The following is a 13512-nucleotide window of genomic DNA, read 5'->3' on the forward strand; positions in this document are numbered from 1 at the left end:
CGTTGCTCCGCCTCTCGCTGACTGTAGCCGCAGCTGGACGTGATTTGTAGGATAGACTGTCAATCATACTGGATTCTTCTAAATAAGCCGTGATGAAGTTTGTGTGGAATCGGCTGTTGCAGGTAGCTATCATTTTGTTATATGCACTCATAACATTGCAAATGTTGTAGATAATAAGTACAGACTTAAGCAACACACACAAAATGCTGTAAGAACATTTAGCTCAGGCAGTATATACGCTATGTAAATTAGTAAACAGTTGACAGTTCGGGAAGAGAGCATTTTTCAGGAAAGGGAAGATGCCGTCGGTCAGGAAATGCGGGATATCCCAGTAGCCACCCATGCAATTTTACTTCTTATTCCCATTCCAATCTGTTATATATGTGGCCTCCGCCTCTACTGCCACAGTGAAGCCACACTTCATATTCCATCTGAATATCCTCCAAATTGATGGCATGGAAATCAATTTCTTTTTCTGGTAATTGCCCACCTCCCTTCTCCTTCATCATTCCCTATTCCTGTTGCCCTTTCCAACCTTATCTCCTTCCCTGTCCATCACCTCTTTCTGGTGCTCCTCCTTTTTCCCTTTCTTCCATGGTCTTCTACCCTCTCCAGTCAGATCCCCCCTCTTCTGTCCCTGTGTCTCTTTCATCAATCAACTTCCCATCTCTCTACTTCTTCCACTTCTTGGTTTCACTTACCAACTGGTGCCTTTTACTTCTTCCTCCCTTCCCTGCTACTTCTTGGTCTGACTCCCTTCCATTCTAGTCCTGATGAAGGGTCTTAGCCTGAAATGTCAACTGTTTATTCAGTCCCATAGATACTGCTTGCCCTCCAGAGTTCCTCCAGCATTTTGTGTTTGTTGCTTTGGATTTTCAGCATCTGCAGATTTTTTTTGTGTTTGTGATCTACATAAAGGCTTATGTTCTGATCAGCTCTGTTCGTCATGTATGGTTAGACAGTTGAGGATACCCAGGGGTTTTCTGCTGTCTCTGATTATTTTCTTACAACATATTTGGCCTTATTCAGCTGAGGAGTTGGAAAATTTACCCCTTTTTATTTAGTGACTTGATTTGAGGATAGTTATTTTAAAGCCTTTAAGTTTATGTGGCACTTGCCTTAGTGTTGAGGTTTCAGTGAGATCTTTCCAATTACAGCACAGTCGGTTTGTCTCTGACTGCAAGGACAAGGAGCCAGATGTTCTGTTTGTGGGGGACTCCATGGTACAACTTCTGCAGCAATATGAGGTGTGTATCTCTACAGTCTCACTGATCTGTTCTTCTCTTTACTTCCCAGCTATCCCTGGGGTGTTAGTGACTGGTAGCCCTGAGAATGTGGTCTTAAAACTAAAAGTCCATAAGTTGAGTTGATAGTCATCTGCTATGTCCATATATACACAGGTGTAATGAAGAATTCACTAGCAGAAATCCGTGGGTACATAGCATTAGTAGACAAAATTGACAAGAAAAGCATGGATTAAACATAAATTGTACACAATTTTTACAGTAAATAATATAAATAAGATAAAAGTAATGAAGTCAATTTTAGCGTGAAGTGATTAAAGTGAACATAATATTCCTGGACTGTTGCGATTGTTTTGGTTTGTGGTTCATCGAAAACAGAACATCAAACAATACAACACTCTACAGGCCCCTCAGCCTTCCAAACTACTCAAAGATCTTCTGACACTTCTTTGCCCCGTATTCCTCCATTTTTCTTTCAACTACGTGCTAATCTAAGATACTATTGGATATCAGTCCCTAGCATCATGTCCAGCAGTGTGTTTTTGGAACCTACCACTGTCCAATTCTTCTCACTGTAACCAATGTTAACTGTCCTGTCTTCTGTATTTGTTAAAAATCTGCCTAAAGATAATCTCCTTAATGAACTGGGCTGAGAAATGGCAGATTGAGTGCAACTTGAAAAAGTGGGAAGTGATTCAGTTTGTAAGGTCAAATTTTGAATTGGGATGATGTTTTTGCAAGGAAATGTACTATCGACATGTGGTCGATATTTAAGGATCTCTTGCAGGATGTTAGGGAAAAATTTGTCCCGGTGAGGAAGATAAAGAATGGTAGGGTGAAGGAACCATGGGTGATAAGTGAGGTGGAAAATCTAGTCAGGTGGAAGAAGACAGCATACATGAGGTTTAGGAAGCAAGGATCAGATGGGTCTATTAAAGAATATAGAGTAGCAAGAAAGGAGCTTAAGAAGGGGCTGAGAAGAGCAAGAAGGGGGCATGAGAAGGCCTTGGCGAGTAGGGTAAAGAAAAACCCCAAGGCATTCTTCAGTTATGTGAAGAATAAGAGGATGACAGGAGTAAAGGTAGGACCGATTCGAGATAAAAGTGGGAAGATGTGCCTGGAGGCTGTGGAAGTGAGCGAGGTCCTCAATGAATACTTCTCTTCGGTATTCACCACTGAGAGGGAACTTGATGAGGGTGAGGACGATATGAGTGAGGTTGATGTTCTGGAGCATGTTGATATTAAGGGAGAGGAGGTGTTAGAGTTGTTAAAATACATTAGGACGGATAAGTCCCTGGGGCCTGATGGAATATTCCCCAGGCTGCTCCACGAGGTGACGGAAGAGATTGCTGAACCTCTGGCTAGGATCTTTATGTCCTCGTTGTCCACAGGAACGGTACTGGAGGATTGGAGGGAGGCGAATGTTGTCCCCTTGTTCAAAAAAGGTTGTTGGAATAGTCCAGGTAATTATAGACCAGTGAGCCTTATGTCTGTGGTGGGAAAGCTGTTGGAAAAGATTCTTAGAGATAGGATCTATAGGCATTTAGAGAATCATGGTCTGATCAGGGACAGTCAGCATGGCTTTATGAAGGGTAGATCATGCCTAACAAGCCTGAAAGAATTCTGTGAGGAGATGACCAGGCATATAGATGAGAGTAATGCATCTACATGGATTTTAGTAAGGCATTTGACAAGGTTCCACATGGTAGGCTTATTCAGAAAGTCAGAAGGCATGGGATCCAGGGAAGTTTGGCCAGGTGGATTCAGAATTGGCTTGCCTGCAGAAGGCAGAGGGTCGTGGTGGAGGGAGTACATTCAGATTGGAGGGCTGTGACTAGTGGTGTCCCACAAGGATCTGTTCTGGGACCTCTACTTTTTGTGATTTTTATTAATGACCTGGATGTGGGGGTAGAAGGGTGGGTTGGCAAGTTTGCAGACGACACAAAGGTTGGTGGTGTTGTAGATAGTGTAGAGGATTGTCAAAGATTGCAGAGAGACATTGATAGGATGCAGAAGTGGGCTGAGAAGTGGCAGATGGAGTTCAACCCGGAGAAGTGTGAGGTGGTACACTTTGGAAGGACAAACTCCAAGGCAGAGTACAAAGTAAATGGCAGGATACTTGGTAGTGTGGAGGAGCAGAGGGATCTGGCGGTATATGTCGACAGATCCCTGAAAGTTGCCTCACAGGTAGATAGGGTGGTTAAGAAAGCTTATGGGGTGTTAGCTTTCATAAGTCGAGGGACAGAGTTTAAGAGACGCGATGTAATGATGTAGCTCTATAAAACTCTAGTTAGGCCACACTTGGAATACTGTGTCCAGTTCTGGTCGCCTCACTATAGGAAGGATGTGGAAGCATTGGAAAGGGTACAGAGGAGATTTACCAGGATGCTGCCTGGTTTAGAGAGTATGGATTATGATCAGAGATTAAGGGAGCTAGGGCTTTACTCTTTGGAGAGAAGGAGGACGAGAGGAGACATGATAGAGGTATACAAGATATTAAGAGGAATAGACAGAGTGGACAGCCAGCGCCTCTTCCCCACTGTTGCAAAAATCCATGAATATGCTTTGTAGAGCAGGTGAACAGTATTTGTATAATGAACGCATCTAATATTCATGGCCAAATCTCCTTTGGCACTCTAAGAAATTTGCAAGTTTTTGTTGTGTTGTTCTAACTCATCACTGAATTGGCCTTGATGGCAGCTCAGGACTCTTGTAGCTGGAGTTTGGATTAGAAGTCTATCTTAGAAATATAGAAAACCTACAGCACAATACAGGCCCTTCAGCCCACAAAGCTGAGCCAAGTATGTCCTTACTTAAAAATTTACCTAGTGTTAACCATGATCCTCTATTTTTGTAAGCTCTGCTTGTGAATTGCCTAGTAATGGGCTTGTTTGTCAAAGGATCTCTGTATATTTATGATATATTTGCTCCAATATTAGTCTGAGACACTTCAGCTTTAGGAAATATCGCAGTAACAAAGAATGATGGGTATTACCGTGGTGATCCAAACTGGTTTCACAAGTAAGTAATAGATTCACATCTTTGGTCAATTGTTGTAGATTAAGTATTAATTCCAAGGTCCATGCACTTTATCTGAAGAAATATATTGATAATTAATACACCATAAATTTTGTAACCATTTTTCATTTGCAAAAGATTATACCTGAGGATCTTTCTCCTCCTTATCCTGCCCACACCATGTTTTTTATGAGTAAATCTTTACTTTTTTGCTTGTTCTACAAAGTAGCACAAAATGATCTTTGAAATTCTCCACAAGTCAACTGGTGTTGTAATCTATTCCAGATGTAAAGTGTCAACCTGAATGTCCATTTCCTTCCACAGATGCTACCTTAATCTACTGTGTTCCTCTAGTTAATTGCATTTTGGTTCAGATTCCAGCATCTGAGAGTCCCTTGTTTCTTTTTTCTTGATGGGATTTAGTGTCATTTAATTTTGTAATTGTGTTTCTACATAATAATTACTGGCCCAATAACAATATTATTACCAGCAACATTTTTCATATTTGATGGAATATTATTTAGAATGCTTAACAAACAAGAAGTATTTTCTGTGGTGGTGAACAGTTCTTTCTGAACAATTAAACACCTGATTATTTTGCTCAGAAGTTCCATACTTTCAGTGAATCGGTCTTTCTTGTCACCTCTTGCTTTAGTTAATACTATATTGACTTGTTGCTTTGTTCTGATACAGCAACAATGAATACAGAATTGAGACAGTTTTTTAATAAACAAATAAACATTTATTTAAACTCTGCTCAATAAAAATGAAAAGTAAACAAACAAACAACTAACTTAACCGGAAGTTAACTGCTATACAGCAACTTGAACAGTTCTTAAAGTGATAAATGCAAAAATTCAAATGATTTAAACAATCAATTAGGAGAGACTTTCCTGAAGTAACAGATTCCTCAATGATGTGACGATACTGCTGATCCCAGCTGAAATATGATTTGCCCAAAGACTCCTGTGAAGGAAATAAAAATGATTTGAAGGAACTGACCTTTTCCTTGGCAAATAATACTGTGCCTAACCCTTTCTGCTCTTACAATGCAGGAGTTATCTCAGATGCAGGTTACTATTCCCAGAACGACGATCCAATAAGATCCATCCTGTATTAAACCACCAATGACACCAACTTTTACTGGATCCTTCGGGTTTCCGTACTTCAGTAAATCTTCAGTCTTCAATAGTTAGACTTAAAAGATACATCAAACATAACTAACAGCGATTTTCAAAACTGCCGGCACAATGACAATGTACCTTACAGTAAGAATTAAACTCCACTTTAAAAGAAAACTGCATCATGAAACCAAATACACAGCATAATGGAGTAACAGAGGACTTAAATGACGTCCCAGTAAAAACTTCTGCGTCACAGCAGGCTTTCCCTGTTTTATACCTGTTGGAACAGGCCATCATCACATGACCTCCCACTGGTGGGAAAATTACATCATGTGACCTCATACTGGCAGGATCTACATACAAGACCATAACATCATGCCTACCAGATAGTTACATTTTGGTCATAAGCCAATCACAAGATACCCACGGGGGATGTAACAGCATACACTCCCTACTTGACACGAAGATATTTTGTGCAAGTGAAAAAGCTTGATTTAAAATCCCTCACCTATCCTGTAAAATGAAAAGGATTAATCTACTAGGAGAATTTTGAACTCTTGTCTACCTTTGATTAACTTTCCCTTGAATTAAGAATGAGGACTCCGCCTCCTAGCTTCAGACATGTAAGTATTTTCTCAGTTTCAGAGACAAAGACCGTATTATTAAGCTTGCGAGAAAAAAAAGGCTCTTTCAGTATCAGAATCCAGACATTCATTTTTTTGAAGATTTTCCACGCAAAATTGTTAAGAACCGTGCTGGATCTGCAACTGCTATGAAATCAGCGTATGAAAAAAAGCTTTTTCCACTGCTTCAATATCCAGCAAAATTGAGGCTCTTTGTTAAAAAGTCTGGTTTTCATATTTTGCTGATCCACGCGATACATTAAGTTTTATTAATTCTTTATCTGACGCATCCGATGACGAATCTGAAGCTTGAATGATTTATAATGGTTTGATTGTCTCGCGGTGTAAGGAGTGATGAGATTGAAAGATCTGATGGTTACATAAGTCTTTATCTTAAAATACATTTTTATCCCTGAAAAAGACTGGTTTGGATGGCTTCAATTTCTGAAGACATAGAGGCAGAACTGTTGATAGACTGTAATAAATTTAAACCATTTAGAATTTTTTTCTGCAGCATTTAAATGAATTAATCTTTTTGTTTTGTTTTGTATGCTTTTGTAAAGATTCTTTAAATTAATTATTTGGATTTCTTTATGTTTTGAAGATAGACCAGACAATTTAAAGATGGCGATTGTTTTTCTTCTGTGCAAATATTTCAAGAATTGTTTTGGATGTGTTTTTCTTCCCTTATCTAATGTTACTTTCAATTGAAGGTCATTTTGTTTTACAAGAAAAGCACTTTCCTTCCAAGTTAATTATATTGAGATATATGTCGACTGTAATGAGTTTTATGTTCGGTAGAGGGAGACAGAGACTTTTTTTTCTCTTTTTTTTTACTTAGGTAGGTGGAGTTTGTATCTGCATACATCTATGCCTTCTTTGGAACTTGCATCGATTGATATTGACTTGTTTCTGGCCATATGTTTGTGGTCATATTTAGTTAAAGTATTAGAAAAATTTGGTTTTGGTAATAATTTCAGTAGACGGATTCAAATGATTTATAAGAATTAAGAAAGAGGTCTATGTCTTTGAAAAAAAATGTACCTCTTACCTTCTCCCTTATATTTTCTTCCGATTTTCTTTTAAATTAGCTGTCTTCATCTTGGGGAAAAGTCTGTGACTGTTCACTTGTTCTATGAGTTATACACTTCTATCGAGATAATTCTCCTCCTCCAAAGAGACAAAATTTTATCTAAAGATACTTCTCCTTTCCTAATGTATCTATCTGTATCCCCATCCCAGAGCATGCTCCATATACCTATGATTCTATGTAAAAACAAACCACCTGTGACATGTCATCATACTTTCCTATCAGCAACTTCAAATATGGTCCCTTGAAATTCCCCTCTGGGAAAAAAAAATCTTTCACTCTCCATTGACTCTCTTGTGTTTGACCTAGTTGAAATGTTATTATTCTGCCATGAACTCTAAAATGAGGAATGTGCTCTCATTAATGTTTACTTACATTTCCTCTTCTGTTGTAGGAAAGCACAAGAGAACAAATGTGAGTTTACAGAAGAACCTCTATGCCAGGGACAGAACATCATCAGCTTACAGATGGGAAGTAACCAAGGAACATCACAGGCTGGAATGGCAAGCTATGGACTTGCCAGGCAAATTACCAAATTACCAGTTAAAAAAAAATATCAATTGAGCACTCTTTGAAAAGCAAGGTTTTAACCATTTCAAAGTGAATATAAGTTCAAAGAGCCCAATACACTAAAACATTCAATGAAATAAATGGTGTGATTTGGACAGGTAGTATTTATTACGTGGAAGTCTAAAAAGATATCCTTTGTCCTTACGAAGTCTTGCTTCCCTCCACCTGATATGAACTATAACATTTGCTTTAGTATATGAACCTTTCCATCACACATTTAGCCTTTAAAAATTACCACTAACTGCAAGGACTGCTGTCATATTGCTAACTTGTTGCTTTCTTATGTATGTGGGGTAGAGCAGATGTATTACAGAATGCTGGCAAAGTTTATTGGTTGTATGGCTTAACAAATCTGCTATATGTTGTTTCATTTTAAATCTCATCACAGTCCAGTTGGTAAAAAGATGTCATTTTTATCAATAAAAAAAAATCTGTGAAGATACTGAAGTTTGAAGACACTAAAATTGTCCCTTTTTTCATATTGAGTCACTCTTGAAATAATTAGCACATTGATAACTGAATATTTTGTTAAATGGACAAAGTAATTTAAACAGAGCACCTAATTATCATCATAATAATGACCTTTTAGCAATCATGAAAATTATGTTGCTGCTCAAGTTATTATGTATTTCGCGAGTTGCTTCATATGTTCCAAATATCATCAGTCATATATTTTTGCTTTTTGTCACATGCTAATTTATAAGGGATGTTACTTCCTGGTAAACCTGTTTTTTAGTGCAGCATATTAATATTAACTTGCACAAGTTTGAGCACAATTTAGTATTTGGAATGACAGTATTTATGTCCCGAGGCAATAAATGGCTGATGTTGTAGGGTTATTAATAGCAGGTTATATTGTAGGAAGAATCAAAATTTATAAAGTCAGATTATTTTAAGTGTCCCTGCTGAAAATGATGTACTTATTTTTTGCCCAGTGACAACAATATGTGTGACCATAAGATATAGGAGCAGAAGAAGGCCATTTGGCCCATCAAGTCTGCTCCATCATTCAATCACGTGCTGATCCAATTCTTCCAGTCACCCCCACTCCCCCATCTTCACCCCATTCCCTTTGATTATCTGAATAATCACTACTTATCTATCTCTGCCTTAAATGCATCTGGTGACTTGGCCTGCATAGATGCTCGTGGCATAAAAATTCCACAAATTTGCCCCTCTCTGATTAAAGTAATTGCTCTGTATCTCTGTTCTAAATGGATGTCCTTCAATCCTGAAGTCGTCCCCTCTTGTCCTAGAATCCCCTACAATGGGAAGTAACTTTTCCATTTCTAATCTGTTCAAGACTCTTAACATTTGGAATGTTTCTATGAGATCCCCCTCATTCTCCTGAATCCAAGGAATACAGCCCAAGAGCGGCCAGATGTTCCTCATTTGATAACTCCATTCATTCCTGGAATCATTCTTGTGAATCTTCTTTGAATCCTCTCCAATGTCAGTATATTCTTTCTAAAATAATGAGCACAGAACTGCACATAATACTCTGTGTGGTCTCATGACTGCCTTCTAGAGCCTCAACATCACATTCCTGCTCTTATATTCTATAGATCTAGAAATGAATGCCAATGTTGCATTCGCCTTCTTCACCACTGACTCAACCAGCAGGTTAACCTTTAGGATATCCTGCACAAGGACTCCCAAGTTCCTTTACATCTCTGCGTTTTGAATTCTCTCTTCAAACAATAGTCTGCCTGTTTATTTCTTCCATCAAAGTGCATGACCATGCACTTCCCAACATTGTATTTCATTTGCCACTTCTTTGCCCATTCCCCTAAACTATCTGTCTCTCTGATTCCTCGACACCACGTGCTCTTTCACCTTTCTTTGTATCATCAGCAAATCCATTAATTCCCATAGTCCAGATCATTGACATATATTATAAATTTCAGTGGTCCCAACACCGACTCCTGTGGAACTCCACTGGTAACCAGCAGTCTGTAACTTCCCTGTAATTCCATGGGCCTTTGTCTTGCTAAACAGCCTCATGCATGGTACTTTCTCAAAGGCCTTCTGAAAATCCAAGTACACCACATCTACTGCAACTCCTTTGTCTATCCTGCTTGTAATTTCCTCAAAGAATTGTATTAGGTTAGTCAGGCAGGATTCCCCTTCAGGTAATCATGCTGGCTTTGGCCTATCTTGCCATGTGCCTCCAGGTTCTCCGTAATCTCATCCCTAACAATCGATTCCAACAACTTCCCAACCATTGATGTCAGGCTAACAGGTCTATAGTTTCCTTTCTGCTGCCTCCCACCTTTCTTAAATAGCAGAGTAACATTTGCAATTTTCCTGTCTCATATACACACACACACACACACACACACACACACACACACACACAGAAAAACACTGAAATAGAGATAAACACAGTCATGTACAGAAACTTACACAGAGAGAGAAAGACGCAAACAAGCACACACACATATAAATACATGCTGAGACAGACCCAGACACACACACACAGGTGCTCACACATAAACACCGATACAGATACACAAATGCAGCATCACAAACACACACAAACATAGATACACACCCAGATACAAAAACACAGACATGAACATAGAGGAACACACAAACACAGATATAAACTCACACACAGGATAAGCACACTCACAGGGAACAGACATACATGCACACTATGTATAAACACACACACACACAGACACACACACACTCACACACACACACAGATAAAGACACACACACACATACACACACACACACACAAACACAGACACACACACATACACACACATACATACACACACACATACACACACACAGACACACACACAGACACACACACATACACTCACGCACACACACACACAGACACACAGACACACACACACACAAACACACACATACACACACACACACACACGGACAGACACACACAGACACACACACACACACACACACACACACTAGCACACTCACACACTCACGCACACACGCACACAGACAGACAGATACACACACACACACACACACACACACACACACACACACACACGGTTCATTAACTCAGAAATTTTCAGAGCGAACTGGGCCTCAGTTTGCACAAAGCAAGCGACAGTATTTTTCTCCTTAAACTCCAGAAGTTTCAAAGTGATTGCATTGGCCAACATGTTCGATATTTCTGGAATTTCCTTAAGAGCATGGGGTCACTGTAAACTTAAAAAACACTGGACCAAATAACAACAGCACAAAAAGATCATTACTTATCTTTTCACCTGTTTCTTTTTTCGAGCTCAGCTGGCGAGTGATCTTGGTCCCAACATCAGCAGAAGCAATCTCATCCCTCTGGTGGTTCAACAAGTTCACTGCTTGATGTAACAGTTTATACGGCCACCGATACAAAAGAACAATCAGTTTGATAGACACTCCAGCCACTTTAATTAAAGAAAGGAATGTCCTACCTGGTCTGTTGGAGCCAAAACTTAATACAAAGATAATTACCACCAATCCACCAATTTATGCTTTAATTAAGAAAGGAATGCCCCATCTAAATTTCCTTCAGGTACTGCCTTTCGTCGAAACCAAAAGGTGTGAAAAATCAAGAGACATCTTATGTAGATCTCTGTGAACTCCAACCCTTATCTTGCTCCAAAGAACCAGCTATGAGGCATTTATTCAAACACAAACAAGATACACAGACACAGTCAGTACTTAACCCATTATTTACAGAAATCTGAGAATCCCCCAATTCCCTCAAACTTTATCATTTCCTCCTTTTTATTAATACATGATAACTTTTCAGAACATATTGTCACTTCTACAGCATGATACAAAATATACCCAACTTGCTCCCTGTTCTACTTGCTTAGCACAGCTATGGCAGAGAGACAGAAAGGTGTTAACCAAGGGGTCTCCTGAGACAATGGCAGGTCCCCTTAGAGTCATTAAAAGCAGCACTAACCAGATCCATGTTTTAGTCATCAGTTCTGCCAGTAACACGTTTACAGTCCATGTGATGTATCCACTGTAGCTGCCCTTCCACATTCACCACCATAGGTGTTAAGAGTAGCATTTGGTACTGTCCTCTCCACCTCGGTTCCAACTTCTGACGATCCCGGTTCTTAATCAGGACAAAATCTCCAGGCTCGATGGTGGGGTAGTCTCCCTTAGGCTGGGTGTCACCCTCTCGATAGTCCTGTTGTACCTGTGAAGCTTTGGAGAGTTTTAGTTAACTTGCATAAGTATTTTCCCATTTCCTCCCCTAGGGTATGCATTATCTATTTTATCAAGGAGGGGATGAGTTAACCACGGTGTCCATGGGGTGTGCATAGGCTTTCCATAGATGATTTCTGCTGGGGATAATCCAGTTTTAGTTGAGGGTGTAACTCTCATATGGAACAAGGCCAGAGATAAAACCTTAAGGCAGGTTAGTCCAGTTTCTTGCATAAGTTTAGTTACCTTATTCTTTTAAGGTTACATTTGCTTGTTCCACTATATCAGCTGCTCTTGGATGGTGAGCACAGTGAAATTGCTGTTTTATTCCCAATTCTTTACAGATTTTCTCATTTATCTTAGCAATAAAATGAAGTCCATTGTCTGAGCTTATTGATTCAGGCAATCCATAATGGGGAATCACTTCTCTTAGAAATATTTTTACAACCGTACTATTAGTGGTGGGTATAGCATCCATCTATCTGCTAAATACATCTACTATTACCAAGCAATATTTACAACAATGTACTATAGGTAGTTCTATAAAATCAAGTTGCAAACAAGAAAAATGGTCCACCAGGCAAGGGGGTAGTTCCAGAACCACAGGACATCCCTTTCCAGCATTTTTTTAAATATGCTCTGGCTCGTTTTTTCAGATGCTTCCTGGAAATCAGGGTACCAGGGCCACCAGAATATTAACAATTCCCTCCTTGCCCAAGTGTGCACAATTGTTTACATAATGTATCAATATAGTTAAGAACACGGGGAAACCTGTCCTGCGGGGGTTACCCATAAATTGGTCTGAGGTTCAAGATGGCAACCCATTTGGGACCATAGTCTGCACTCTCCTTCAGGGGCTTCCCCCTGGAATTTACGTATTTTCCCTCATATCTGACATACCCATGCTTGGGTTTTGTCTAATAAGAACCTGTTGGGCTCCCGAGGGGACTAAAAGTGCGGGCTCCAAGGCTGTCCGTTTAGAGGCTGCGTCAGCCCGAGCATTACCCTTAAATATCTCATCAGATTCCCCAGTATGGGCTGCATATTTAATAATAGTCAAATCTCGAGGTAGCTGTAGAGCGGTGAGTAAGTTGTTTACAAAGGTAGCATTACTAATGGGGTGGCCAGAGGAAGTCAAGAATCTCCAAAATTCCGTAGTTAGTGCATAGCTGGAATCTGTATAAAAGTCTGCACTTTAGTCTGTTGCTAGGATACAGGCATGAGTCAGAGCAAACAGCTCAGCTTTCTGGGCGGAGACAATCGCTTCAAGAAAAAAGCTTATTCAATTACTTAAACGTCCGTCAGTATCTCACACCAGAACACCATTTCCCTGCTGGATCCACAGAGGAGCTTCCATCCTCATAAGATGTCGCCTCGGGCTTGAGGGGGTATTGCGGAAGGTATGGGAAAGTCTGTCTCTTTCACGCTGATCCGGACGGGGGAAGGGGGGCAGTTGATGCGGCTGACTTCATGGCCTGAAATTGCCCAGAGATAGGGTACAACATCTTGGATTCGGTCAATATTAAAAGACTGTCTTACCAGATGTCCCGTCACTACTTCCAAGTATCGGAGATGGCCAGCGGGCAAGTCTCGCCAGTCTCCTTTGGTGCTGGAGGCTTGTTTCGTCAGGGCGTAGGCAAGGAACCCTG

The 13512-nt window shown here is 39.9% G+C and overlaps 1 long non-coding RNA gene across 1 annotated transcript; it reads left to right on the top strand.

Annotated features, from left to right (window-relative positions):
- Positions 1–57: 57 nt before the first annotated feature.
- On the top strand, positions 58–9627 carry LOC132385330 (uncharacterized). The gene is made up of 3 exons (XR_009509155.1): positions 58–122; positions 1158–1247; positions 7494–9627. It is a non-coding gene; the product is annotated as an uncharacterized LOC132385330 (long non-coding RNA).
- The last annotated feature ends 3885 nt before the right edge of the window (positions 9628–13512 follow it).

This window comes from Hypanus sabinus, chromosome Y, assembly GCF_030144855.1.
Source record: "Hypanus sabinus isolate sHypSab1 chromosome Y, sHypSab1.hap1, whole genome shotgun sequence".
Classification (NCBI taxonomy): Eukaryota; Metazoa; Chordata; class Chondrichthyes; order Myliobatiformes; family Dasyatidae; genus Hypanus; species Hypanus sabinus.